Genomic DNA, 17,128 nt, shown 5'->3' on the forward strand with positions numbered 1-17,128 from the left:
GAAAGGTTCCTAAAACTGTTTAGTCACGGTAACTGAGAGTGTAAAAATGTAACTAACAATTCTTTATCTGCTCTATTTCATCACAAAAATCATGGTGCATACATTCTCTTCAGCTCCTGAAAGACACAGGCTGGATGCAGCTGCTGAGTCCACCAGCCTGCTACATCTGCAAGCCTTGAAGCAGATGAGATGGTACATGGCTCAGGAGCCATCCAGGGCATGCTTGACTGCAGTTTCATACCACAACCAGGTGGAGGCAGACAGGTGATCCCACATAACCACTTCTGCACAGCTGGGCAGCCTCAGCTCAGTTTGAATGGGACTTTCAGTTGCTCAAAGTTTAGAAGATGGGGTGGTGAGGAAACGATAGCTGTCACGAAGACTTCAGTGCAAAATGCCTACTTAAATCATGGAAATACAGCCCTGTGAAACTGGTGATTTTCCTCTCAGAACTCCAGCAGTAATCAGCCATCTTTTTTCTATGAACCTCAGACAGAGCTGACAGGGGAATGATACAGATAGAACACATATTAAAAAATAATTAAAAAAATCACTATTTATACTGATGATTTCTTCACAATAGAACCTACCCCCGAGCTGGCCCAAAATTAACACTGTTATTCAAAAAAATAAAATGTTTGAAGTATTTCCGTGTTTATTAGGCTTCTTCCAGATATTGTTTGACAATATGAAGGATGGGATTAAGATGTCTAAGTACACTACTAAAGAAAAACAAAACAGCATTTGAGCTAATTTGCTTTGCCAGAAATATACTTTAGTGTCAAAATTAACATTCATGTTGTCTGTTTTTAAACAGAAAATCCTTTCTCCTCCATGGGTTACCTGTTACTATTGTTTACAGCTTTCAACTAATTTCTCAGAAAAGGCAAAAAATTAGACAGCATGATATAAATGTAAACAGCCATCACTTAAAAAGACAGTGAAAAAAAGGTGGAATTTGCCTGATCAGTCATCATACAGCACAAATATCACTGAAGCTCGTACCTCTGCATTTCTGCATGGGAATGCATGTTACAAAGTAAGATTGGGAATTACTGTCCATAGGTATTCAAGTGGCACAGATTACTCCTTAGCTGTTACATTTAGGTCAGGTACTTTTCTAGACAAGACACCCACCGAAGAGAGAAAATAAGCACCTGCGGAGTTTGTCTAAGGAGAACCTAGGCCTTAAACAGGTATAAATAAAATATATAAATAAATATATAAATAAAATAGGCATATATATAAATATATAAATAAAATATATAAATATATAAATATATAAATATATATATAAATATATAAATAAAATATATAAATAAAATAGGCAGGAATAAAAAGTTAATAACTTTGCTGTATTCCACCAAATACAGATAGCAACGTGGTGGGGACTGCCTGTGCCAGCAGCTCGGAGCCCCTCCTGCCCTCCTCCCGCTCTGCCCTCGGGGCTCGCAGGGCTGTTTCTCTCCCGGTTCCCCTCAGCCCCGGCTGCTGGGCACCCTTTGCCCTTCCTTACCCAGGCTTTCCCCGAGGCGCCCGCCTGTGGTTGAAGGGCTCAGTGGTGCCCTGCGGTGGGGCTGCTGGATCCCGGCCTCTCCTCACAAGGGCTGCCCCTTCTGCCCACCCTGCTGGTCTCCACACACACACCAAAACCTCCCTATAGGCCTGATGCACTTGCTCATAGGAGGTCGTGGTGTTGCAGGAGTCCCTGTCCTTGGAGACAGTCAAATCCCAACCGGACATGACCCTGACTAGACTTGTCGGTGCTGCTCTGAGAAGGAAGAGTGGTCTAGTTGATATTGTTGGTCCATCTGTACAATTCTTACGACTGTATGGCAAATGCTGGTTGTCTTTAGAATTAGTACTCTTCCATCACTACTGTTAAAATTTGCAATAAAGCTGTAGCAGTGCAAAGGCACGTCTTCTGAATCTGGACTGAAATACCAAACTGGAAGGTTTGTATTTATCAACTGAAAGCCAGCATTGCAGGGCTTTAAATCTGGAAGCTATTGCCTAATCTCAATGCCTGTGAATACACAGATGCCTTTGCTCTCTGAACAATATCCTAGGGCATTTTGAATGGCAGAGGGAAGGGAGAAGGGAGAGGAAAGGGGCTTTATGAGAACATTGAGTAGTTTTGAGTGGAAAAGTGTCCAGATACTTACTAGAAAAGAATGTATTAACCTTGCAGAGTTATTTATGCATACAAGTCAAATGTAATTAAGAAGCAAATGCCTCAACTGCGAAAAAATGAGCAACAGAAAAGATTATCATATCTGTCTTTTAGCCATGATGTTAATTTAACTCTGCTCCCAGCTTCAGAATATACTATCATTTTGGATTGGTAGCTCACATTTCATTGACAGCTTTTCCCAAAAGGATACCAGTAGGAGTTTAAACTTATCACTACAATTTGAAGGATGTCAGAAGCTTGGAAACAACAGCATAATCCTCATTCAGCATTTAGGATAACCTGGAAAAGACAATCCTTTTCTACCATTTGTCTTCAGAGCTATTGCTCTGGCCAACTTTACCTCATTAGTTAACTGATTTTTTTTCCTTTCTCTAAATGCTCTTGCTGAATTATTTGTACAAGCAAACATCCTGTATATGAAGCAATTCAGCTGAGAAGAAAGAAATATTAAGCATCCTTTAGAAACCTAGCATCTTATGTTACTTGTCTCCAGTTTGCCAGGAGCACCGGAGAGGCCACTGCGAGAGAGAGGAGGCAGAAGGAAGATAAGGGAGCAAATGGCAGCATGCATCAGCTTTTATGTACAGATTAGCCTTCATCTTCAGATATGAAACTTTCTGAAAACACTCTCAGGATATTATCTTAAGTGACTTCAAATTCAAGCAGGATGAACAGAATAGCTAAATATTTTGAAAGATAAACAGCCTCTTAAAATTATCATTACGAAGGTCTTAAATTACAGCAGATTAGGGGCAAGTTTTTTTAAAAGCCTCAACAAGGAAAAAATAAAAGGAAATATGAAGACTGGCTTTCCTTGAGTCCAAAATTCAATAGTGAAGGAGATTAGGGAGCACTGTGTTCATTTCTAACCTAAGAGATCTCTGTCTTAAGGAATTCATAATAGTCACAGCTGAGGAAAAACCTCAGTGTGTCTACATGGCTCATTTCTTCCTTAACTTTCAGGCTACTGTTTTGGGTTAGTATCCTAAAATTTCCTACTGTAACTCTGTAACTTTAGAAATATATTACAATGTCAATCCCTTTGTCAGTCTGAGAAACTATTACTTAGTGTCCGAGTGGGAACGCATATGCCCCTAGAAAAAGGAACTGTAAAAGTGGTTATGGTCCATGTACTTTTAAACCGTTAATTTAAAGAAGTTTCCTATACCATGGGTGTAATACTGAAAATTACATGTAATTTTAAAACAGACATCACCTGGAAAAATGAATTGCAGATTGCAGGACATTGGTAAAAATACCCTGATGCCATATGGAGACTATTTATGGACTATATTCACTGTAATGGTAATAGAGAAACAATTATAGTGAATTATTTCCCCTTTCACAGGTATAGATAATATAATAATGGAGCTTGATTTCATTTACAGACTGACAAGTGTTAACCTTTATGAGGTGTTGGCGTTTCCACTGTTAAATGGAAACTGAAAGTTCATATTGCACAGAAATTTCATTGAAATAAAATGCAAAAGGCAGGTCATTTAAGTACCTTAGTTGTAAGATGCAAGTTGGCTTTTACAGAGGATGGAAAAGACTTTATAAAGAAAACTAAATGATACTGTGATGATATAACTAACTGGTTTAGCTTTGAGAGGTAATTGACTAAGTTAAGGGACTAACATTAATGTTATCAATAGAGTTATCTAGGGAATGTGTTCTTCTCAAACATCAGCAGTGCAAACTTGTCTCAGGACCAAAGGACCACGTCTGGTTCCTTTCAGGCCTCATAACTGCATCACCAAAACCAAATTTGTTTCCCAAACTCTGGTGTATTTTATAAAATAGTATGTGCTTAAATTCATTGCATGAGTTTACATATGCACCAAAAGCTTACAATGAAACTTTTAAATGTGGAAGTATCTTTTAGGGCAGTGCATATATCCCCCCATTATGCTCAGTATTCAGCTCTCAGAGGTTTTAGAGACTGAAGGGAATTAAAAGGGCATATTGCAAACATACAGAAACAAAGCATTTCCCAAGCATACGATTATTCACAAAGAAATCTTGTTCTAATTCTTAACAATAGGTACATTTATCCTGCAGTAACACTGAACATCTTCTGAGAAGAAATCCCATTCCAAAACAATCTCAAGAGCCACATTGTCATCTGAACTAGAAATTTCCTGGGCCTAATGGGTAAAATTGGAGTCCATTCAGCCCAGGTCTAGCTGAATTGACTCATATCAGGAAGGAAAAGAAAAGGTAAAGAGGCTAAAATAATCACAAGTGGAGAGATTAAAGAAATGCCTTCAAAGAAAGATGGAGGTGGTGAAAATTGTCAAGAACAGCCCCAACTGTTTTACTTAGAGGCTAAGTGCAAACAGCGACAGACAAATAAGGCACACTCTGCCAATTTATGGCAATATAGGCATTGAGTGGGACATAGAGAAGAAATATTTCAGAAGTCAAAATGGATTTAAATTTTCCTTGTGATTAGAAGTGACATTGAATTTTTTTTCAAGCCCAACAGGCTTGAAAAGTCCCCATCAAAATGCACTCAGCAGCAGAGGTAAATGAAAATGCATGTGAAACAGGGGCAGGAGATGGCTCTGAATTACCTACGTGAAGCATTGGCTTTATGGGCAACATAGGCAGTCATAAGCCACCTGCTGATGGGGGTTGGCAATGACCTGGCTGACACAGGTTGTCAGGAGGTGAGCAATTAAACAGATTTGAATTGACTCGGGATGTGAGGCAGCGCAGCCTCATACTCACACCCTAAATCAATTAAAATGCCAGGTTACATCATAGGGTCTGCTAAGAGAATAAATGAGGCCAGGATGAGAACCTGTGTTCTTCATGGGCTTTCATGGCCAGTGGTTCCCAAGAAAACCAGGTTGGCAGCTCCTAAGTGTAAATCAAAAATCTGTGATCACCTTTGAAAATACAAGTAGTAGGTGCTCAACAGCGCAAATGCTCTTGAATTTCCTGTAGTAATAAACCTCTTTTCTCTATTGCAAGTACTAGCGAAACAAAAACAATGGCTCAGAACAAGCACTGTTCAGAGTTGTCTTTTCCTCAGGTTCTCCTTTAAAGACAGTGTCTAAATATTGACCTTTTATATAACAAATATTCTAACAATGCAGTAACACAGCAGTGTTACTTTCTGCAGCATATTTATCAAATCTAGTTTGTAGCTTCTGTTACACCAAAACGCTTATGCCAAAAATTCCACAAGAATCCAGAGGAAGTAAACAAAAGCATATATCAACTTTTTCAGACTTCTATTGTATTGCTATACATGTCTTGCACTATTAACATTATCTCACACTAAATATTCTGGTTATACAATCCAATTAGTAAATCACAATGCAAGAAGGCTATCTGCTTCATACAAGTATTTCAAGCAACCAGGCCCCATACATGTACACATCAAAATCTGTGTAAATATATGGGGAAAGTAAAGCACTTGAAAACTTGCAGACAAAGCAATTGGCTTATTTATCAAAGCAAAGAAATCCTCAAGTATCCTTAAGCTGTAACCCTATCAGAAGTATATCTTGGAGACTGCTCTCTTAGTTCCCCATACCTTCTTCTTCCTTTCCACAAAACAGCAGGGAAGATGGGAGAAAACACATCATAGGTTTTGCTTGATCAAGAGTCCCATAGGCAGCTAAAATTTTCCATGGTAGTTTTACTTAACTATTGCTGAAGCCACAACAACACATTCCAATATAGTCCCAAGCACTAAGGAACTGGAATAGATTTTTCTTGCCCTGAGTTCATTTAAAAAGGATTTTTGTCTTCCCTTAGCACTCTGTGCAATCATGCCAACATAAGAAGCCCAAACAGTAAGTCTTCATCTACCAGCATGAAGGCATGAGAGAAAATGGACATTTAACACTAATACTATATAATAAGGCTGCTACACAGAATTTGGTAAGCTCAGTGGGGAGCTTTTCATGTACAGTTCCTTCAAACCTCTAATTAGCAGAAGAACTGCACAGAATGTGCATGCCCCCTGCCTTCTTCCTTTTATTGGAAGGAAGCAGCAGGGCTGATTTCTTTTTTAATATACTGAGGTCAGCATCATTTAAGACAAGCACCAAAAGCCATTTGTTGACAACTCGCTGCACCATTGCTCTGATTCTTGTGCCCATCTTTGACATGTGTAGGGAACTGCAGAACACACTATAAAGAAAATTATGATCTTGCCAGTATCTGAGTACCTCTGAATAACTTTCTCCTTTTTATGGGTTTTCAGAAGACAAACAAGTGAGAAGCATGTACTTTAAATCCCCTTCTATAAGCTGGTAAATCCACATGGATGAGGGGCTGTGTGGAGCATAACTGAAGTCAGTAAGCCCTGCCAGAAGCCAGTAGCTGTCTTTTCAGTATTGGAACCATGCTGTACTTTTCAGAGCTATGTCATGAAATGCAAGTTGCCATTAACAGTACTGTAGAAATATGATAAAACCCCATCTTCAATATGTTTCTTCCCTCAGCAGTTACTGTTGCATGCTGCTAATCACTCCAACTGCACCCTGGGCAGACCCACCAGAAGTGACCATCAGCTTTCTCTTGGCTTCAACCAATCTGACAAACCTGAAATCTGAAAATCCAGACACCAATTTTACTACTTCTCAGAACAGAATACTAGGAAACATTTCTATTTGTTTTTAAATGTGAAAGTGCAGCCATCACATAATACCAAATCGCATAATATGCACTAAGATATTTTGCAGATTCACCCACTCCAAACAACAGAAACTGAATTTTTTGTATGCTTTCACCAGGGTACCATCCCTATGGGCCCAAACCCAGCAGTTTCTTTCATTGTATAAAACCATGTTATTACTGTGGGAAAATTGAAAGAAGATCATTTGAGAACTTCCAGGGAATCTAATGTTTAATAGTATCAGTTTAAAAATTTATTTAGCTCTATCTCATCTTTCCAAAATTTTCACTTTTCCAAATATCACTATGAATATTTATGATTCAGTAAGCAATTTATTTTTTTAATTACATTATTTTAATTGGGTTTATTAGCCAAAAATGACTGTCATGGTCTATTAACTCAGTACAAATGCTGGGCCTAGAAAGTGAATGCTAAGCACTGTATTACTGAAACATGAATGTTGAGAAATTTTTACAAGACACTCAGAACACTAAAGAAAATACACGTTCATTAAAAGAACAAGCATTCTTGCGTCTAAGATTATAATAACAATTTCTTTTACTTGCTAAAAATAACTCCCCCAAAAGATCAAAGCAATATCAATAAATGTTTATTAATTTAACCTGAAACTACAAGATAATACTAAAATTTCTAGATGAGTTATTAGCAGTGGAAATAAAGAAACTTTTTTGATCTAAAAATGTTTCTCTCTCAAAAGCTGAAAAGACTCAGGTGTTCCCAAACCTTACCAATTCATGAACTTTATGTTCCAGCCACAAAAGAAAAACAAAGTTCAGTAATGCATAAGCCAGAGGAACAGAAGCTTGCTTCCAGCACAAATATTGTCAAAACTCCAGCTCTAAAATCAGACACATTCTTGGTTACTGTTATCAGTTTGGATGTTGCACTAAAGTGAATTTTCACAAAAAAGAAATGTTAAATTTAGGCTTAGAATAAACCTTGAGCAGCAGAGAAATTGCAGGAATAGCAGCTCAGATCTCTTACAGCCAAAGCAGAACCCTGCCTATAATACAGATTGTTAATGAACATGTTAATGGTCAGCATGCATGCGTGACAATGTGAAGCAGTGGGAATATTTTAAACACTGCTTGTCTAATGAGAGCACAAGTGTGTTCTAATTAATGGAGTACTCACTTCATCATTATTAGAAGCATCTGTCCTAGGATCATTTGGCAAGTGATTGAAATTCAGACTCTACCAGCAGTTATACAGTTTGTTCATGTTTTATTCCCAGAAGAAAATAAACCTACAGTTGAATTTTGTTTCAAATTTAACCCAGTTAGTAATTTTAGAGACAAATTTAAAGAGCATTTAAATGGCTATATAAAAAAAAATATGTATTTTATCTTTGGAATTTTTCTCTTTGAAAAGGTATGTACCCATGTTTCTGCAGTATGTGCATCTATGTTCATCTGTAAACAGCATTTTAAAATTTTGCAATGTGGTTGTAAAATCTATCTTAATCTATTTTTTCCTATGTTTTCCTACATATTTTTATATCTATATATACACACATATGTATATATGGTACTGTATTGCATTATATCCACTGAGTGTGTTTTCCATAGGATGCTCACCAGACCAGCCATGGGTGACCAGTATTCGTTTATAGAGTAGTTACTCGACATACTGTTTTTTTCTTGCTGTTCAATGCACTGCCTTGGGCTGTATTTACTGAAGGATATGATTATCTGTTTATTTTTCATACAGGATAGAATACTATTACTAGAACACAAGTGGCTCATGAAAATTAATTTGTATCCATAGCCTGCAGTGGAATTATCCCCACCTTCCAAAGGAAAAGACAAGGTACAACCATATCAACATTGTAAGCACCAGTTAACAATCAGTGCTCATATTCTCATTGTATTTCATAAAGTATAGTAATTCCAAATCTAGTAAACTATGTTGTGGACATATGAAATATTATCACTTCACTTTTGCTATCACCACACTTTTGTAAATGCCTGCTCTTGATTCAGTTGCAATTTTCTTAGTATATTTAAAGGTCTTAGTTCTTAATCAAATTGGGATTTTTTTTATCCTCCTTAGATGAGCAGAAGGATACTTAATACAAAGGTAGCCTCCTATTAAATATCATTTCTTCAAAATACAAAGCTGCTAAACTTTAAGGGCAAGATATCGTCTCCTTTGTTCTTCGACATTGTTTAGTCTTCAGCAAATAAGTTTCAGCCCATTTCCCCACACCCAGGTCCACTAGAAACAGATTTCCAGAATGGAAAATTGCAAACTGTTAAAGCTTAGCAAAAAACTACAGAACTACAAAAAAACTATAGAAAACTGAAAGAAAAAGTTTACCCTGGGAAACACTGAGCATGATGGATTATGTTATCACCTAGGCTAATTGCATGTCTATAACATTACCTTTCAAGTACCCCAAGTTACACATGTAAATAATTTAACAAGCTTGCCAGTGAATTACAGGTCTTTTTCATGGGTTTGGATGAAGAGAAGACACAGCTGCCAGAAGGCTGGAAAGCAACCTGAAAGCAGGAGTTGACTGCCAAATAGTTTTAGCAGTACTGATTAGATTCAGTTTTGGGGATGGGTCGGGGATTCTCACCATCTTAATCTTAGGACATATGAGTCCAACACCACAACCTTCTTAGGTCATTGCAAATTCATGGCATCCTTTTTTACTACCATACATCAGTATTTCTGTTTAAATTATTTCAGTGACTATAAACTCCAAATTTACTTTCCTATAGAAGAACCTTAATATTTTGTCCATTCTGGCTGGGATGATACACACTTGTACGAAACAGAAAGCTACATAACTTAAACATTTTTAACTATTAAGCACTTCTTCACTAAAATATTAATTATTCTATGTGTGCGTATATATATGCATATGAAACAGAACTTAGCCCAGATTCTGCAGCTGAGCTCCCCAAATGCATGTATGAATGTCTGGATGGGCATTGCAAAGCAGGAGCAAACTTTGCAGGGAAAGGTAAAATAATCAATTCTAGGGCTTAGAGACAATTTATAATTACTGTAGGTATTGCCTGGTGTCAACCTGTAACCAAACGCTGGTGCTACACATCTATGTAAAAGGGAGTAAGTTTAGATGTTTTATAGCAGCAGTAAATTAATGGTTAGTAAAATTACTTCTGTGTGAGATGTACACCAAATAACAGGTGCTTTCCAGACAAAAAACAAACTGCCCAAGTTTAGTGAGTTTCCAGCTGAGTGATGTTTGCTTTAGTCTGTCATGGCATGACTGGGAATATTCCAGCAGAATATCTCCTGGAAGAATAATACATATTTCTGTGACAGAGAAAAACATGTTTTATGGATATGAGGAAAGTATGCAGAACCGACCAGTATTGTTGGTTCTAAGATATAAAATAGAGAAAGATGAGGGACTCAGCATTAACTATAGTGAGTATCATCATGCCTTTGAAGCAACTGAATCCCAGAGCACAAAAACAGTCATGCCTCACGTGCCTTGGAAAGAAATTCACAGCAAAAAGCACATGCCAAGAGAAGCAACAGGTTAACTCCCTTTCCTTGCCATGTGGTCCCAGAGACAGACATCTCTTACAAAAATGATGTGGGGCATATGGCACCCACCAGCAGATAGAGGACTTGAGCTCATTTTCCACAAAACAGGAAACACAAAATAGGGAACACACCCATGTTTGCAAAAAGAAAGCTCAGGACACTGGGTCACAGATCAAACTTCATGTATCTTCTTGTGACTGTGCCATCATACATCAGAAAATCAAAAAAAACCTCAGAATCAGGGTGACTGCAAGTGAGAGGGTACCTGAACCTGAAAGCTCAGTATTGGGTATAGGTTGTGAATGTAGCCAGAAGGAAGCATAATTCATGCCTCTCTAGAGAGAGTGAGCATCCCCACTGTCTCATACTTACTCAGAGGAGTTTGCAGCTGGTCCACGCCCTATCTTCTTTTGGGATTAGATGGTTTTAAGGGTTGTGACAAAAGCTGTCTCTGTTCTTGTATAAGACTTTCATTGCGTACATCCCTCCGTGTTAAGCTGGGAATTCCACACAGTCGATCTGCCAAGAAGTGCAGGCTCACTACAGTGGCCTTCTACCAGGGATGGGTTGTCACAGAATCACAGGCCTTTAACAGGACTGAAACAATAAACAGTAAAAAGAAGACAGAGGGAAACTTGATTGATCTGATCTTTACACTGTTGATGCAATATCTTCTCAAAACACAGAAACAACTAAGTATGCAGCTCACAATCTCATTTTTCTTTTGTAGGTAGCTAGATTTAATAAGACCTGCTGAAGGCTTGAAAGACTTCTTACCCTGGTTGTGAGGCTGTTTTATGCAGCTACTGGAATAATTAGGGTGCAGTTCATCAAGCAAATTTAGGCTGTTTTTAAAAGCATACCCGTATTTCAGGGCAGGAGCACAGAACAATGAAATGAAACTTTACAATTAATAAAAGCAATTTGCAACTTTAAGTCCAGACTGGCTACCAACCTCCATAACCTGATGTACTCTAAAATCATTAAAACACATTGCAATGCATTAAATCTTGCATTTGAGAGCTTACAAGTCAGTACACATATGATGTGACATGCCAAATTCTACTGAAGGAAATAAAGACTGTTATTCCACATTTCTGCTAGAGAAAACTGTGTTCTGGGTGTATTAGAAGGCAAGAAGAACCCTTGTCTCAGGATCACAGGAGAAGTATGAAACCCTAACTTCAGACTTCTTTATCACTGAATTATATGTCCAGTAATCTACTGTATGGTGAAGGGGGATATAGATCTGTCATGAATACCAGTCTAAATATTCAAAACCTTAAAAGTGAACACAAGAATATCTGGTATTGGTGACATAGCCTCTACCCTCAGTCACACGAGGTCCCACCACAGAGTAGTGAGGAGTCCTCTAACCTCCCATATTGTGGCTGCATCAGGATGTAGGCATCTTAACCTGCTGGCTTGCATTAACAATCAGCAAACTTCAGAAAGTATTGATAATGACTTCTGTCAACAGTGATTAAATCAAAACTGGGGCCTTTCTCATGAGCATACTTCTTCCCAGTAACTGTTAAGTAGGTAGATTTTTACCGTGTGTCACACTGAGGCACTGAGGGTATTTAACGCAAAAGGGTGGAATTAACCTGAATCATTTACAATGGGTCAGCTGAGCTTTTTTTGTGTGGATTATGGGATGTAAGCACACATGAAATGAAGACCATATGCTTAAACTAAGAATCCATTCCATTCTTTATTTTACAATCAGGTTGTATTTTACAGCCTTATTTAGATTTATGAATAGTCAATTCTATATTTATAACTATCATAAAAACAGAGAAGCTTATTGTTTTTGTAAACCTAACCTCAAATCTAAGCCAAGAAAAATAAAGCTTTCTAAAAAAGGAACATCGTTCTTACACTGACAGAACAGATAGAAAAATCAAATGTCTGTAATGAACTTGTGCTTCCTGGTCAAGGGAAAGTGGTGTCATGCAAAGATAAAACATGGATCATAGTCAAGTTTGCCATCTGACCTTCTGTGAGGCTTTTAAGTCCTCATGACCTTCCTTCAGCTTAGCCCACTCTGAGGACACTAACCATAGGACACAAGTAATTATGCTGACCTCCTTCCCTCTATGTCTTCATGGGAAAGATAATTTATCACTAGTAGCTGCAACGCGTTCAAGCACTTACACTCTTGGAAAACAGTCTGCTCTGTGGTTAAGCTGCAAGGCTTGGGAAAAGGGAAAGTGGATACTCTTGGTAATGCAAGCGCTAGACTGAACAGAAGTCTTGGTTGAAAAGAAAACAATGAACAGAAGGCTTGGTTGAAAGATAAAAAGCCACTCTGCATACATACAGGTTATTTAGTACAGCACATACTTCACGTTCAAGACAGAAAGAACATTCTCTTTCCTCTAGTTAATACAGTGAGGCTATCCCAAGAAATACTTCCTATATTAAAATTGACAAAAGCTACATCAACAATCTAGTATTTAAAATGCTAAGAAAAAACCTCAGGATTGTTAAAGGTATGTCAGTCCTACAGTTAAAGTAGGACCCTGTTACGCTGGAAACAGCACTAATAACTTCTCCTATAGATCATAAAGTAACTGCACTGATGCCTACTCAGAATTCTTTGAAAGTCATGAGAAAACCCAGCAGAGATATCTGGTATAGACAGCAAATATTTATAGGAGCATAGGGATCAAAATGTTTCCTAGAAAAAGAAGCACAGCAGATTTCTCAGTAAAACATAGGTACCAAAACTAAATATGTACTATGCAAACTGTAACTAAAAAGTTAAATCTCTGAATTTTAGGGAAGGAATTTATGAAGTTTTTGAAAAACCTGAAATTCAAAACTTGGCTTGAAAGATTTCCAAGTACTCTTTCCATTTAGGCTATCTCTCTTTACTAAGCCATACATCATATATTCTAAACACTGCTATTGCATTGCAGTGAAGCTGCTGCATGCTAGTGGCTTGGAAAGACAATATCACGTCAGTCATTCTAGTTTTCCCAGGAGAGATGGGGCTTACCTCTCTGACACCAACACCACTTCCTAGATCCCAGAGCTAACAATACCTGGAATCTTCTTCTGACAGTGTCTGGAAGGCTGATGGTAGGGAGAACTGACATGACATAAGGACTGTTAAAAACAGGAGAGGCTGGAATTCAAAACTGAAAGTTAAATGTCCAGGCCGGGCAAGGGACTAAGAAAAGAAGAAGGATTTGGGGAAGAAAAAGAGGCAGGAAAAAAACCCCAACAAAACAAAACCAACAGGCAGTGAGTACAGGCAAAAGAGAAGGGAAGAGCAAGGAAGAAATGGAAATGCTGTAATATTTGAACTACTGGTGACCATTTTAGTGGGGAAGGGCAACAACATGTCATCCCTTTCTTCTCAAATTCAGGTTCTGATTACAGGCTCTCCTGTCTGTGTGGGCTGAAGAAAATGATTAGGAAAACACAAAGAAGGTACATTCCACTCCCAAGAACTTTCAAAAACCAAACCTAAACCTAACTAAAATTGGAACTGCAGGTCATCATGGAGTTATGCCATCAACCAGGTTGGAAAAGACCTTCAACCAACCATTCCCCAGCACTTCCAGTCTAGATCATTCCAAGAGTCAGAAGTCACTCAAGCTTTTGTTTAAAACTGTATTAGTTTCCTTAACAGCAACAGAGAAGCATTTACAACATAAAGTAACAGCAGAAGCCTCATAACTACACAAGCCAGACAGCTCACCAGGATGTTTCCATCTCCCATTACAATTCATGTCAGAACCCGGCAATATCCCCAGCTGCAAACTGTAATAGTGATGGATGACTTATGTAGCTGACACAGAAAATCAGAGTGCACAGCTTGCCTTACTTCATCATTCCTCAGATATTTAGCATAGCTTTCCCCTTCTCTTACAATTTGCAGAAAGGCAGATGGCTACAATTTTCCATGCTTTAATGGAAGAATAGGACTGTCAGTTGTTTGTCTTTATTTAATAGTTGTTTCAAGAGCTCTTCAGCAAAGAGAAGAGGAAAAAAAAAGGGGGGGGGGGGGGAAATCTCCTCCAAAACCAAACCACTGCAATATTTCCAAGCCAGAAGGCACATCTGATTAGGCCACTTAAATAGTGGCATGGATTTCACTCTTATACCAGTAGATCCTCTGCCATATAAAGCTAGGTCAATCTTTCAGTAATAAGGTGACTGGTAATAGTGTTTATGTATCAAAGTTTGGATGCTAACCTCTCAACACTAGTAGGTTTTCTTGGGTTTTTTTCTATTTAAGGAAGATAACTTCATTGCTTCTTTTGACATTACTAAATGTGGTTTTGGGATGAAGAATGCAAAATGGACATTTTTTAATCAGAAACACACTGCAGTAACTACATTACTATTTGGTATTTTTAAGCAGTCTACTTAGTGACAGAACAATCACCCATCAGTTGCCCATCTGCCTTGGAGCAAAATGGAGCTCTGGTGTGAATGTCATCCCATATTGCAGAAAGCTATACACAGCAGGAGCGGAAAGGCCAGAGGATTCACATCTCTAGTAAGCCAAGTCCCCAGTGGATTAAGACCGATTCTTCTCTTTAAAGTATGAATGTACATATAAATCCCAGTGTTTCCATAAAACATTTATAGTTTCAGAACAGAAGAGCAAACATGGGCCAGTTGCTGGGATTTTACTGTGTGTGCCTTCTGCAGAAATGTGAAATCTCAATCATTCTTTTACAAGAGCTTTTGCAACATGCACATGTGCCTTGCTGAATTAGCAGTGGTCCTGTCTGGAAAACATACGCAATTAAATTGATGTAAGGAAAGAAAAAAGACAGCCCATTGTCTATTGTTTCTAAAAAAAACCAACTCATGTATCTGAGAAATAGGAGCCACGGGATGCAGAAGACAGTAAAAGTAAAGACAACAATAGGTTCACAGTGAACTTTCTGCATTCCGAAGAAGAAATGCTGAGGAGTTGTAAAGGCTTAGAACGTTATAACTCTTTCTCCTGTAAGGTCAACCATCACTTTAAAGCAGTGTGGAAATGCACTGGACTGTTTTATTTAACTTTTGATAGGGTTTTAAACTCCATCCCAGTAGGATTGTTATCATGGTGTACCTCTTGCCACTTGATACTCTGAAGTAACCAATACAGGGGCTAAAACTGTACTTCTGAGAAAGAAAAGAGGAGTGCAGCCCATTGTATAAACACACCCAAGCTCTCTAGTATATATGTTTAATAGGTTCATGTTATCAGGGAATTAATCATAATGGGATTTCATCAACAAACCTGCTTACCTGGTTTGTTTGAAACTGTTTTCTCCCAAATATACATGACGCTTAATTTCCTTAAGCTTAAAAGAACAAAATATTTAGCATTTAAGCATAAAACTAAGTGTTTCTACTGAAATACAGTACAAGTTAACTGTAATTTCTGAAATGGACAGTGCTTTAAACTAAATGAAGGAAGAATTACTCAAACCTCTAAAGGAAAACCAGCTGACTGCAGTGAAAATTTAAACTAACTCCACAAAAAGCCTGTTTTATTTTATAGTGCAGGTGAAACAAACCCTTGACTATCTGCGCTAAGAAAAGATGAACAATAGGACTGAAAGCTGTGCTGGTTGAGCTTTTAATTACTACAGATGGCCAATAAACAATAGTTACATACTGTAGTCTATAGAAGCATGGAAAAGGGAAATTTAATGAAAAAAACCCCATTTCCTTTCTTCAGATTTTCTTTGCTTCGCCAGAGGTCACTGAATGGCCTTCTCTGAGCATCACGAGATGTGTACTTTTAGCAATTTCATAGCCAGAACTGGTGGTATTTTCACATTGTCAGTCATCATCCGAGATATATTGGGCTGTTTTCCTATGCAGAAATTTTCCTCCCCCTCCCCTGCTTTTCTGTGTGTGCTTCATTGCTGTTCCACCTGCTCACTGCAGCTTTTGCAACATGTTCTCTGCAAGTTCAGAGAGCAGGGTACCAACCCACCAAGACGTACTGCACATTCCCCACAGGAGCTGAAAGGAAGAGAGCAGTATGCTGCCCCTGCCCCAAATCTCCTTGTTCTTTCCCACCACAGACAAAACTAGCACCATGTTCATACATTTCTTTAGGCCAAACACCATGGTCAGATCACCAGATATCAGGGCCCAGTCACGTTTGTTTCCATTTCTCACTATTGGCCACTGCTGAAGCTTTTACTAGTGGTTGAACAGCGGATGTGACAATTGTGCACCACTCCTATATCAGCCTTGCTGGGTATTGGTGTGAGTCCACTGCTGGGGCATCTGTCACAGGCAGAGTAGAGAGAGTCACCACGAGAGTGACCCCAACAAAACACACCACCTTTTCCTCCCACATCTCTAAGATTTTGAAAAATCCCCCTCCAGAAGATCAGAGGGGTCAAAGGCATACATTCATACATTCCTGCATGGAGCTGAACTCACTCTCAGCCTAGTCCTCCCGTTCATCTGCAGTGACTCTGACTTTCACCCTTTGCTCTTGGCTACGCCACTGGGAGTCCTGCCCCATGCCAAGTGTTTCCTTATCCCTCCTTTTCATGTGGTCCACCACACCAGGTGACTGAGTTTTGTAAATGTGTTTTCCAGCTGTGTCACACATATGCATATATTTCCCACTAACAGATCTTCACCCCGCTCTGTCAAAGAAGGGAGCAGCATGAGGACATTGGTGCTGTTGGTGCTTTTGTGTGTGCTGTGTCTGTCCCTCCATGTTGAACAGCCGGCCCCTGTGTGTGTAAGTATGTGTGATATACGGG

General features: G+C 38.6%; 1 long non-coding RNA gene across 1 annotated transcript in view; it reads right to left on the minus strand.

Moving 5' to 3' along the window:
* Positions 1–6,425: 6,425 nt before the first annotated feature.
* Positions 6,426–17,128, minus strand: part of LOC136009281 (uncharacterized) — a 66,377-nt gene continuing 55,674 nt past the window's right edge. Inside the window, exons 4-5 of the long non-coding RNA XR_010610460.1 lie at positions 10,752–10,976; positions 6,426–6,764 (exon numbers count right to left, since the gene is read on the minus strand). This is a non-coding gene — a long non-coding RNA (uncharacterized LOC136009281). The remainder of the gene's footprint in view (positions 6,765–10,751; positions 10,977–17,128) is intronic.

The sequence above is a fragment of the Lathamus discolor genome, chromosome 2 (genome assembly GCF_037157495.1).
Source record: "Lathamus discolor isolate bLatDis1 chromosome 2, bLatDis1.hap1, whole genome shotgun sequence".
Taxonomy (NCBI): Eukaryota; Metazoa; Chordata; class Aves; order Psittaciformes; family Psittacidae; genus Lathamus; species Lathamus discolor.